General features: G+C 37.8%; 1 long non-coding RNA gene across 2 annotated transcripts in view; it reads right to left on the minus strand.

Annotated features, from left to right (window-relative positions):
• Window positions 1-6193, minus strand: part of LOC136610985 (uncharacterized) — a 28659-nt gene extending 22466 nt beyond the window's left edge. Inside the window, exons 1-2 of one of the 2 annotated variants that reach the window (XR_010790206.1) lie at window positions 6129-6193; window positions 4267-4345 (exon numbers count right to left, since the gene is read on the minus strand). This is a non-coding gene — a long non-coding RNA (uncharacterized lncRNA). Of the gene's footprint in view, window positions 1-4266; window positions 4378-6128 lie in introns of those variants that run through there. The other variant, XR_010790205.1, reaches the window with a different exon arrangement.
• Between the last annotated feature and the right edge of the window lie 7421 nt (window positions 6194-13614).

Genomic DNA, 13614 nt, shown 5'->3' on the forward strand with positions numbered 1-13614 from the left:
CATCTCCGTTCTCCATTGTGTTGTTGTTTACAGCCAGTGACGTCCCGTTAACCTGCCGCAGCAGCCAATGACAGCACTCAGCCATGATTGCTCAGCACTGCCATTGGCTGCAGCAGCTTGCCTGTAGATGGCTCGGGCTGAGGGATGAGTGGGGAGCGGTGAGTATCTGTTATCTAACACTTTGAGGGACCCCTTAGGTGGCCCTTTCATAACTCAGACGACCCTTTGAGGCCGGATGCCCCCGGATGGATTATCGCTTCGTAAATCGCGATAGGACACCCGCCACGATTTCTGCAGGCGGAATCCAACCTGGCCATGGGCATGAGCCCGGACAACCCTTTAATGCAACTTTGGCAAGACTTAGTGTTGCAGTTAAGCTATATCTACGTGGAGGAGCGCAATATCAGTCCAAGAGGCTCGGACCGATATCATGCCTGCAAGCAGGATCCGATTTTTCCCTGCACCTGCGATGTGGTATGCATAAAATAAAGCGCGTGGGTTTTTTAGTTGCGCTTTTCACACGTGTAAAAATCACGTTTCAATAGAAAAAAATAAAAAAAATTGCACTGACGGGAAAATGACTTCTGCGGCGAGCGTCATGTGATGGGTTATTGTTCCCATAAAATAATAGGCGATATCGCAAAAAAAAATATCAAACACGCTGCAGCAAGAGCGATATCAGCCGTGTAAATAATGGTTATCACAACATGCGGGTTCGGTGCTCCTCACAACTGCGCAGAACTTGTACGTTTTTCTGGCCGGTGTAAACACGGTCTTACAGCGCCGTACAGATGGTGAGCCTCACTAGATGCCTAAAGTACAGCAGCGACATAAAACTGTTGTCTGAGTCACAAGTAGCACAATGGAAAACTGGAACAGTTTCTTGTAGCAACCGGTCGTAATACAGAATATATTCCAGCCCTGTAAATGGCCTGTGCATGTAATACACAACAGGATAGCAGCATCATATATTATAAATACAACATATTCCGCTTACTATAAATATTCTATTTTATGCTACAAGTGTGTAATATAACCTTAGTTTTATCACACTGCATTTTGTTATCAGCTCATGTCTATTATAAGCCGAATACATGTAAAACGCAGTAATATAATACTATAATATACGGTCGTTTGCTGCAAACTGTATGAAATGTGTATGTCTACATTATACTACATGTTATACATTATATATACGATGTGCATTATGACACTACATATAAGTAATGTATATATTATCATATATAGTATACATTATTATATAATGTGCTGAAACACCATGTATGTACAAAGTATATGCTATAAACTATATCATAACCACATACTGTAGGTTGTAAGCTGGATATTATGTCCAAAATTCTATGCTATAAAGTGTATATCATATGTACAGTATATTATACTATATGCTGTAAACCGTATATAAAATGTAAAACGTACTGTGTGATGTAAACGGGATTGGATATGTGCAGAATTATATGAAATGCTGTAAACTATATGTAAAAAGGAACATATTACAGTATAAACAGAATGCGATATATACAAATATTATGTGAATTATTCTGCACTGTGGTCAAAACGGTATACTCTATGATGCGCTCTAAACTACTGTATGTAAATTATGTGACAGTGCTATAAACAGCCTATATTATGAGCATTCTCTGCACTCTATATATTGTGTGAATTATTATACTACAGTCCTGTAACCTTTATATAATATGTGAATAATTACACTGCTTGGTGTAAATGTGTGTATAACATGAATAATCCCTCACAATATAAATTGTATATATTATGTACATTATTATAAATGTTGTAAATGATATATAATATGTACAAAGTTATACAACATGCTGTGAACAATATGTATATGAATTATTATGGAATATGCTGTGAAGTGTGAAACATTATTATACTGTATTATATAAAATTGTACAGAAAATTCTAAACTATTTGATGTGCTCCTAATATTTGCGTTATTACCCTGCATGCTAAGAACTGTATATGATATGTAAGCTATTTTACCACATTGTTGTAAAACCATATAATTCATGGAATATTAGACTACATACTATAAATTATATGTCATATGTATATATAATTTTTTACAGTAGTAAAATAGCTCTCATACAGTTCTCAGTATATATATATATATATATATATAACATATACTGAATGACAAACTATACAGTGTGCAAATACAGTGCCTTATTAACATGCGTACTGCGAACTACAAATCATGTGGAATATTATACTACATGTTATAAACTACATGCTATACAACATGCTGCAAAGTCTGTAATATGCATCATTATACTGCATAATATAAACCATATAATATGCACCATATACTGCATGCTGTGTACTGTATATATGTGAATTATTATACCACCTCCATAACACATACAATATTATACTACATGCTATAAACTGCATATTATATACAGCATTATTATACTGCCCTTTGTCACCTGTATGTCATATGCCCATTATTACACTGTATGGTGTGGGATCTGTATATCATATGTGAATTATTCTGCAGTGTGTTGTACCATATATGCTGCACACTGTATATCACATGTACATTATTCTACCTCACACTGTAAATAGACAATACATATAATAATTTATATTTAATGCGCAGACTGTAGCCCGTATATGCCTCCTGCCTCGGGGCTCCTTACTGCCCATATAATTAATAATGAAGCTGGCAGCAAGTGAGTAAAGGCTGAGCTGCACTCATATTCTCATATGTGCCGGTACAACAGACCAGTGCGCCGCTGTCACCTTCATCTGCCAGCATACAGGTTCCTGGGGCCCCTACAGTACGAGCTGCTTATGTTGTGTCCCTCTTGTACATTGTGACGTATATTAGACTACGGCTGCACTGCTTGCTTAATAGGCAAATTAAAGAAAGGCTGACCTACTGTACATTATATCGTCACGTTATGCAGTGTCATCATTTATACTGGAAGTGCCGGACTTGTCATCGACTGCCGATCCTGCAGTGCGTTTATACTAGGAATAGATGTTACATTGTAGGAACAATGACTGTGCAGTGCAGGACTATATCTTATATACCAGGAGTGAGCATGCAGTGCAGGACTGAGCAGAGTAGTCCTGTCTACTGACAATGCAGTGCAGGATGGTTCATACTGGGAAGATAGTATATACTAGAAATGCAGTGCAGGATGGTATATACCTGAAATGACCATGCAGTGCAGGATGGTTTATACTAGTAAAGCGCTGCGGAATACGTTGGCGCTATACAAATAAAGATTATTATTATTATTACTAGGAAGATAGTATATACTAGAAATGCAGTGCATGATGGTATACAAAGGCAATGAACACGCAGTGCACAATGATCTTTGCTAGGAATAAGCATACAGTGCAGGATGCTATATACTAAGAATGCTCATGCAGTGCAGGATGGTGTATACTGAAAATGAGCATACAGTATATGATGGTATATGCTAAGATTGTCCATTTGCAGTATGCTATAGACATAGAATGCCCTTGCAGTGCAGAATGGTATATACTGTGAAAATGGATCATACTGGAAATGACCACGCAGTGCAGGATGGCATATATTAAGAATGTCCATACACTGCAGGATGGTATATACTGGGATTGAGCATGCATTGCAGGATGGTATATACTAAGAATGTCCATGTAGTGCAGGATGGTATATATTAAGAATATCCATACACTGCAGGATGGTATATATTGGTAATGTCCATGTAGTGCAGGATGATATATACTGGGAATGACTGCAGTGCAGGATGGTATAGACTTATAATGCCCATTCAGTGCAGGATGATATATACTGGGAAGATGGTATATACTAAGAATGTCCATCCAGTGCAGGATGCTATGCTATATACTGGGAATCAGCATGCAGTGCAGTATAGTACACTGGGGATATACAGTATGTACTGGGAAGTGCAGTATTTGCTGCGTTTGAGCATGCAGTGCATACAGAATACACTAGGAATGGCAGGCACTGTTAGGACATTGCCGTATAGCTCAGTGCAAATGATCATCTACACAGTGAGCACTATCATATACTGTTAGTGCACTGCAAATGATATCACACACAGTGACCAGCTCCCATCTATACCGTCTCTCCTGGCCCCAGAGCTCTGGTTACTGAATGCTTTCCAAGTCTCCTGCCCTTACCTCCTCTCTTCCCTGTGGGCTGAGCACCAGGCTGCATACTGTACTGGCATTGTGTATACCGTATATATGATCTTGCAGTTGCCTTACCTTGCTCACTGGTGTCTCCTCTGCACATGGACCCTCAGCTCATATAGATCCACACATCTAATATATCATATTCTTTTCCCTGCGAGGAAGTAAAACAGATGAGAACTTGCAGCAGTTTGGAAACTTGTGAGTCTGCAAAATGAAAGTAATGAAGACTCTGCTGCCCCCAAGTCCAGAGCAGAGGAGCCACAAAGCAGGCTCAGCTGCCCCGTCCAGTTATTACACTCTTCTCAGGGGGTTATTATAGTATAATAATACAATGCAGTCTGAGATTTCACTATATGGACCAGCAGGTTTCCAACAGTATCTGTCCTAACCTGAAACTGTAGGACTCAAAGTATATATTCCCCGCTTGTAGGTTCATGTTGGTGTTATAATGGATGACCTATCTGTAGAGTATATGGCCAGTATTCTTTATTACTGTTATAGATGAATAACAGTATATGAATGCGCTTTATACTATTTAGACAGTTTACTGTGCTTTTGGTTAGTGCCAATATTAGCAGTTTATTAAGGTGGAAATTAGTTTGATTGTAAGCCAAATAGATGGACAGAAAGAAGGCTTATACATCGATATACGCTAGGTAGATATATAAATACGTATGTACTTAGAAAAGACATATATGATACAGATATGAGATATAAAGATATTAGATAGCTAAATAGGTTTATACATTGCTAGATATACGCTAGGTGGATATATAAATACGTATGTACTTAGAAAAGACATATGATACGGATAGATATAAGATATAAAGATATTAGCTAAATGGATAGGTTTATACATTGCTAGATATACGCTAGGTGGATATATAAATACGTATGTACTTAGAAAAGACATATGATACGGATAGATATAAGATATAAAGATATTAGCTAAATGGATAGGTTTATACATTGCTAGATATACGCTAGGTGGATATATAAATACGTATGTACTTAGAAAAGACATATGATACGGATAGATATAAGATATAAAGATATTAGCTAAATGGATAGGTTTATACATTGCTAGATATACGCTAGGTGGATATATAAATACGTATGTACTTAGAAAAGACATATATAATACAGATATGAGATATAAAGATATTAGCTAAATGGATAGGTTTATACATCGCTAGATATACGCTAGGTGGATATATAAATACGTATGTACTTAGAAAAGACATATATGATACAGATATGAGATATAAAGATATTAGATAGCTAAATAGGTTTATACATCGCTAGATATACGCTAGGTAGAAATATAAATATGTATGTACTTAGAAAAGACATATGATACGGATAGATATAAGATATAAAGATATTAGATAGCTAAATAGATAGAAGGTTTATACAGTACCTCGCCAGATATAACGCAGCTAGATAGGTATATATACAAATACTTATGTAGTTAAATATGATACAGATAGATATGAGATATATAGATATGAGATATATAGATATTAGATAAACAGAAGGTTTATACAGTACCTCGCCAGATATAACGCAGCTAGATAGGTATATATACAAATACTTCTGTAGTTAGATATGATACAGATAGATATGAGATATATAGATATTAGATAAATAGAAGGTTTATACAGTACCTCGCCAGATATAACGCAGCTAGATAGGTATATATATATAAATACATATTATGTAGATGGATAGCAGATATGGAGAGAAAGATATATAGTTCATAAATAGATAGCATGTAGATACATACGTAGATAAGTGAATACATATGTTGATGGATAGATAACTCCCTCATTTATGTATTATTGATTTTTATAATATACATATTAATGCACCTATACACTATATACTGTGTGTAATATACTCTGTATCCATCCATAATGAATCTGACAACAAACCTTGTGTTCTCTCAGATGTGGATTAGGGTTGTAGTAGTATGACAGTCAGTATGGGGCCCTCAGTGTTACTGACTGTCTCCTCTGACCTCACACACCTCCAATATAAGTAGTATCCCTGGGATATGTGTACTAGGAATGTATAGTGTAGTGTATGGTGAGGACTCCCCGTACTGTGTACACAGCGCTCATTGTCTCAGGGTTTAGCTGTAATTAATGAGTCTATTTACTTGTGGCCTCTTTTTATTATACCTCTAATTGGCTTTGTCAAAGTTCAGGTCCCTTTGATCATAATGCAGCGACAATGATATATTGTGGCCGCATTAAACTAATTCCTATACATTACAAGCTCGGGCCGGGGTCTCATTAATAATACAGTGTGGTCAGAGAAGAAAGCAGAACTTACAACTACACGTCTACTAATGACTAACCCAAGCACTGCTAAGTTACATCATCCACAAGTATACACAACATATCTAGCTGGCTTACTTATAGCTCTATGTGTCATATTTCATACATGTATATTTATGTATTTTATGGCTCCCATCTATATCATATATCGGTATGTATGCTATATCACATGTCTATATATTTGTATGTTTTATATATGTCTCACAGGTGTAGGAATAGGACTTCCATTTTTCTCTCTTTCTCTATCCATTATCTCATGTATGTTTTATATCTATATATATCTCATGTTTATGTATCTCATATCTCTATCTATGCATAATCTAATCTGACAGCAGCCATTGGACATCTATAGGTTCAATTTGGACTTAGTGAGAGTATCCATCATTTACATGGTGATATATATATTATCCCGGTCAGGGCAGCAGGTTTATTTGGATAATTGTAGCTTTGGACAGCTTCTCTAATAATTACTTGAATTGATGACTGCTTGTTTAACAATCCCCGACCCTCACGGCGGATGATTAGGGGGTTTAAGTGACATCTAGATTTACATAGAATTAGCTTAATAATTGAATATTGTGAGCAGAGATAGTTAGACATACCTATATAATACGGATACATAGTAAGAGGGACATCATCTAAATAGAGAGATATATGATGTATTAGATATATAGAGTGTATTAAGGCTCACATATTACAGGACCTTCTCAATGCACATTTTATATATATATATATATATATATATATATATATATATATTATTTATTAGCATTTTTATTCTAGAGAATTTTGGGGGAAAAACCCAATTGTGGATTGTTTCCTGTTCCATAAGAACTCTGCCGCCCCCCACTATCTCTTACATGATGCGACTCTGATCGGCACCTTTACCAAGATTATTAGGGGGAGAGAAATTATATCCTGAGGAGAAAGACGATAAAAATACTAGGAAGCGATCAGATTGTTCCCCCTGTTACCAGCTTCAGAGGTTATCTGTGCTTCCTTCATATATGTTCACATTAGATAATAATCCTTCCACTGTGGTGATATATTGATGCGTAATATCTGAGTCCTGATGATGCTTGTAGAATAACCCCATATTCCTCCAGGCTGTATACTATCTCTTTATAGCCTTTATCTGATGTAGATCTGCTATACGAATACATACGATATATATGGATGATATTGTATCAGCTATATATATCCTTTGTGCAATATATATGTTATGTGTGTAAGGTGTATATACATGTATAAATGCATCGACATGCAATATGTGTAATACGTATCTTGTGCTTACGGAGCACATACTGCAAAAACATTTGGTGAAAGGATGTGGAGACTTCTCTGGCTTTTCTTTTCTATATGTCCGTTATGTTTATGCATTTGTTTATATATACACACTTTACCTTATATATCCTAGATTATACAGCAAATATATTAAATTATGTATATATAATGTGTGCATATAGTACTTCATATATTTGCTGTACAGTCGGTATGATATATATGTTACAGTGTGTGTCTGCCATATAGTATACTAAATGTAATATATGATAGTATATGCCGGTACGTATTTTACTGGTAATGTTAACTATATATGTACTTATGGTAATGTGTACAGGTGGCATGTTATGAGTACATATCTGTATATTCCATGTATGCATAAGGATAATGTGACGTATGTATGTAAATAATATATATATGTGTGTATGTGTGTGTGTATATATATATATACACACATAAATACATACATTTATGCATGTATAGTAGAGTGTATACATATATAGTGTATAGTGTGCAGTTTATATGTGCAGAAAGAATGTGCAGTGTATGAGCATATATATATATATATATACCCACAGACATTATCCATATGTATTATCTTACTTATAGTATGTATGGGGGAGCATACAATCATATGTACAGTGTGCATATATCTATATTTCCACATTACATTGCCCATATGTAGTATCCCACACTATGGTGAATTATATGTATATAGATTGACAAACAGTCAGATGTGTGTATACAGTGTGTGTGTCTATATGTATATATATATAATGTGTGTGTGTGTATTTATACGTGTGTATTAGAGTGTGTACATAGTAGATATACTCTGTCGCATATAGTGTGCAGTTTATATGTGCAGAAGGAATGCACAATGAGTGAGCATAAATATGTATATACACACATATTATCCATATTTAGTTTTCCACCTATAGTATATATAGCTTATCATACTATCAGAAGTAATGTGTGTGTGTGTATATATATATATTTACACACATATTATCCATTTGTAGTATCCCACTCTATAGTATATATTGGTTAGCATATACTCAGATGTTCAGTGTATGTGTGTATATACTATATATATATACAGACCATATTATTTACTGTCACACACTATTGTATATATAGATTATTTCCCAGTATATGACCCATCAGCCCCTGCTCTCCCTGTATATAGTCCGTATGATCTATAGGTCTCCTGCAGGCTCCCACATCCCGTCTCGGTTATTATCCCCCTTTTGTAGGGTCTTTTTATAGCTGTGAAATATTTCAGCGATAAACTGAGAACATTAAAGTGACTCCTTAGTGTTTATGTAACCAGAGTCATAAAAGAAGCTTTATAGAGCGTGCAGTGCGGCTGCGGGGATTACATCTAATAGTATATAATGCGACGTGGCCACCGAGGCAGCTCACAAGCCCTGCATATCTGTCATGGGGTCATCTTAAAGGGATACAAGCCAATTTCCGCTTTCACTTCAGTGAAGAAGAATGATTGATGTATTGTTCACCATTCCTTTTATTTCTATACATACAATATAGCCATCCTTGTACATCATTCCAGCACTGTGCACAGGGAGCCGCTAAGGAAATTTCCACTATGTGAGTGCTCGCATCGGCCGCTAGGGGGAGCGCGTCTCTCTCATTTCTTTAAACAGTGACTGACACAAGGAAGAATATGTTTCTTGGTTGTGGTTCCCTCCCGCACCGTTTACTCAGGTTTTTTTCATCTTTACTGTCAGTATGTCAGTATGTATGGACCTGTGGGGTCCATAATGGGCAGCAAGGAAAAATATTGTTGTACTGGGATACAAAAACGTTCACCCTCCTCAATAGACTCTGTTCCAGAGGGACAGAGATGAGTGTTGCCCATTTGAAATCTCCAACACGTCCTTAGGGCTCTCTCATACGACCATATGTGTTTTCACGGTGGCCCGTTTGTGCTGTAAAATCACATAAGTGAGAATAGCCGCCATCAAGTCCTGATCTTTAGCCGCGTACTTTCTGCCGTTAACTTGCTGCAGAGCGGAAATCCCTCGATCAGCAGAAATCCTCAGAATGACTACTACTAATATTTAAATAGAGCATGCTGTATTCCCAGTATTCGACGCAGCTGAACTCCCCCACCACCCTTTCAGCCAAAGATAGGGCAAGACCTGCGTATTTTAGTCAAAGATAAGACAAGACCTACCTATTGACACAGCGTATAAAGTTGGTCGCTGATGCGCAATTTTTTTATGCTGCTAAGAATCTCTCGTCTGAATGAATACATTGGAATACAATGCTTCAGACGCTCGCGATGGTTGCCGATTGGGACACAGCTACATAGCGGCGTCTATACCAATTTTGGAATGTTTTCTTAGAACTGTTACTTGTGATATTCTTCTGGAAAATAAACTGCCAACTGTGTGCTAGGCCTTATTCACATGACCATATATATATATATAATATATATGTAGTTATTGTAGCTGCATCCAAAAATCGCGCTGCCAAGCATAGCACATTGGTGACCGAAAACAGCAAACAAATTTATAGTGTCAAAACACTTTTGATGAAATACGCTGGAAGCTCCCATAGACTTCTATGGGAGCTGGAAAAAAAGGAAGGGGCAGGAAGTTTAGTTGCATCCAACGCTGGGAAAAGAAGACAGCTGGCTCTATTTAAGCATTAGTAGTCATTCCCAAGATTTCTGCCGATTAAGGGATTTCCACGTTACAGCGTATTTTTTCACTAAGACGCCGCAGCTGCCTGTGTGAATGGACGTGGCTAAAGCTCAGGACTTGACCGCAGCTATTCTTCCTACGTGCGATTTTTAGCCGCGATCAGATGAGCTTAAACATGCATATGGTCGTGTGAAAGACGCCTGCACACAGGAAAGGCGGATTTCCGCTGCGAAAGAAATGCGATTCATAGCGGAAATGAATTTTAAATGGTTATGCACAATCATGGATTCAATGGTTTTTCCGAGTGATTGTAAGCGTATGCACAGCGGATTGTCCGTGTGGGAAAAAAAATCACAATGGAAAAGTTGCCCAATCCTCTGGAAAAACCCTTTTTAAGTGAAGGCAAATGCTCAGGCATCGTTTCCAAGTGCTTTCGTGTTAGGGTGTGAGTTGCTGCCTTTCAACATGCTTACTGAACGGAATCAAGCTCCGTTGGCGTGGCTGGTTTACATCAATTTTTTTAATGAATCGCAACCGATGCCAGTGGAAAAGCCCAGAAGGAAGAAGAGGAGTGTTAGATTCTCCTCGGACTGCATGTACCGATGTCCCTCTGCAGAATGTCCCACCCCTCTCACTCTACTCACTTTTCACCCATAAAGGTAATGCCCCTTTTTATTCAAATTTACCCCCAGACTGGAGGCTGCAGCCCCTTCTTAGCCTTAAAGGCCTGCTCCATCACTGCAGTCCATGGCCGTTTCCTTATGTATGTTACAGCTTTTCAGTATATTCACATAGAGGTCAGGCAGATTCTCCTCAGTATATACACACAGAGATGAGGTAGATTCTCCTCAGTATATACACATAGAGGGGAGGTAGATTCTCCCCAGTATATACATATAGAGGTGAGGTAGATTCTCCCCAGTATATACATATAGAGGTCAGTCAGATTCTCCTCAGTATATACACATAGAGGTGAGGTAGATTCTCCTCAGTATATACACATAGAGGTGAGGTAGATTCTCCTCAGTATATACACGTAGAGGGGAGGTAGATTCTCCTCAGTGTATACACATAGGTGTGAGGTAGATTCTTCTCAGTATATACACATAGGGGTGAGGTAGATTCTCCCCAGTATATACACATAGAGGTGAGATAGATTCTCCTCAGTATATACACATAGAGGTGAGGTAGATTCTCCTCAGTATATACACATAGAGGAAAGGTAGATTCTCCTCAGTATATACACATAGTGGTGAGGTAGATTCTCCTCAGTACATACACATAGTGGTGAGGTAGATTCTCCTCAGTATATACACCCAGAGGTGAGGTAGATTCTCCTCAGTATATACACATAGAGGTGAGGTAGATTCTCCTCAGTATATACACGTAGAGGTAGATTCTCCTCAGTATATGCACATAGAGGTGAGGTAGATTCTCCTCAGTATATACACACAGAGATGAGGTAGATTCTCCTCACTATATACACATAGAGCTGAGGTAGATTCTCCTCAGTATATACACACAGAGGTGAGGTAGATTCTCCTCACTATATACACATAGAGCTGAGGTAGATTCTCCCCAGTATATACACATAGAGGTGAGATAGATTCTCCTCAGTATATACACATAGAGGTGAGGTAGATTCTCCTCAGTATATACACATAGAGGAAAGGTAGATTCTCCTCAGTATATACACATAGTGGTGAGGTAGATTCTCCTCAGTACATACACATAGTGGTGAGGTAGATTCTCCTCAGTATATACACCCAGAGGTGAGGTAGATTCTCCTCAGTATATACACATAGAGGTGAGGTAGATTCTCCTCAGTATATACACATAGAGGGGAGGTAGATTCTCCTCAGTATATACACGTAGAGGTAGATTCTCCTCAGTATATGCACATAGAGGTGAGGTAGATTCTCAGTATATACACACAGAGATGAGGTAGATTCTCCTCACTATATACACATAGAGCTGAGGTAGATTCTCCCCAGTATATACACATAGAGGTGAGATAGATTCTCCTCAGTATATACACATAGAGGTGAGGTAGATTCTCCTCAGTATATACACATAGAGGAAAGGTAGATTCTCCTCAGTATATACACATAGTGGTGAGGTAGATTCTCCTCAGTACATACACATAGTGGTGAGGTAGATTCTCCTCAGTATATACACCCAGAGGTGAGGTAGATTCTCCTCAGTATATACACATAGAGGTGAGGTAGATTCTCCTCAGTATATACACGTAGAGGTAGATTCTCCTCAGTATATACACCCAGAGGTGAGGTAGATTCTCCTCAGTATATACACATAGAGGTGAGGTAGATTCTCCTCAGTATATACACGTAGAGGTAGATTCTCCTCAGTATATGCACATAGAGGTGAGGTAGATTCTCCTCAGTATATACACACAGAGATGAGGTAGATTCTCCTCACTATATACACATAGAGCTGAGGTAGATTCTCCTCAGTATATACACATAGAGGTGAGGTAGATTCTCCTCAGTATATACACATAGAGGTGAGGTAGATTCTCCTCAGTATATACACGTAGAGGTAGATTCTCCTCAGTATATGCACATAGAGGTGAGGTAGATTCTCCTCAGTATATACACACAGAGATGAGGTAGATTCTCCTCACTATATACACATAGAGCTGAGGTAGATTCTCCTCAGTATATACACATAGAGGTGAGGTAGATTCTCCTCAGTATATACACATAGAGGAAAGGTAGATTCTCCTCAGTATATACACATAGTGGTGAGGTAGATTCTCCTCAGTACATACACATAGTGGTGAGGTAGATTCTCCTCAGTATATACACCCAGAGGTGAGGTAGATTCTCCTCAGTATATACACATAGAGGTGAGGTAGATTCTCCTCAGTATATACACGTAGAGGTAGATTCTCCTCAGTATATACACCCAGAGGTGAGGTAGATTCTCCTCAGTATATACACATAGAGGTGAGGTAGATTCTCCTCAGTATATACACGTAGAGGTAGATTCTCCTCAGTATATGCACATAGAGGTGAGGTAGATTCTCCTCAGTATATACACACAGAGATGAGGTAGATTCTCCTCACTATATACACATAGAGCTGAGGTAGATTCTCCTCAGTATA

The sequence above is a fragment of the Eleutherodactylus coqui genome, chromosome 2 (genome assembly GCF_035609145.1).
Source record: "Eleutherodactylus coqui strain aEleCoq1 chromosome 2, aEleCoq1.hap1, whole genome shotgun sequence".
Taxonomy (NCBI): Eukaryota; Metazoa; Chordata; class Amphibia; order Anura; family Eleutherodactylidae; genus Eleutherodactylus; species Eleutherodactylus coqui.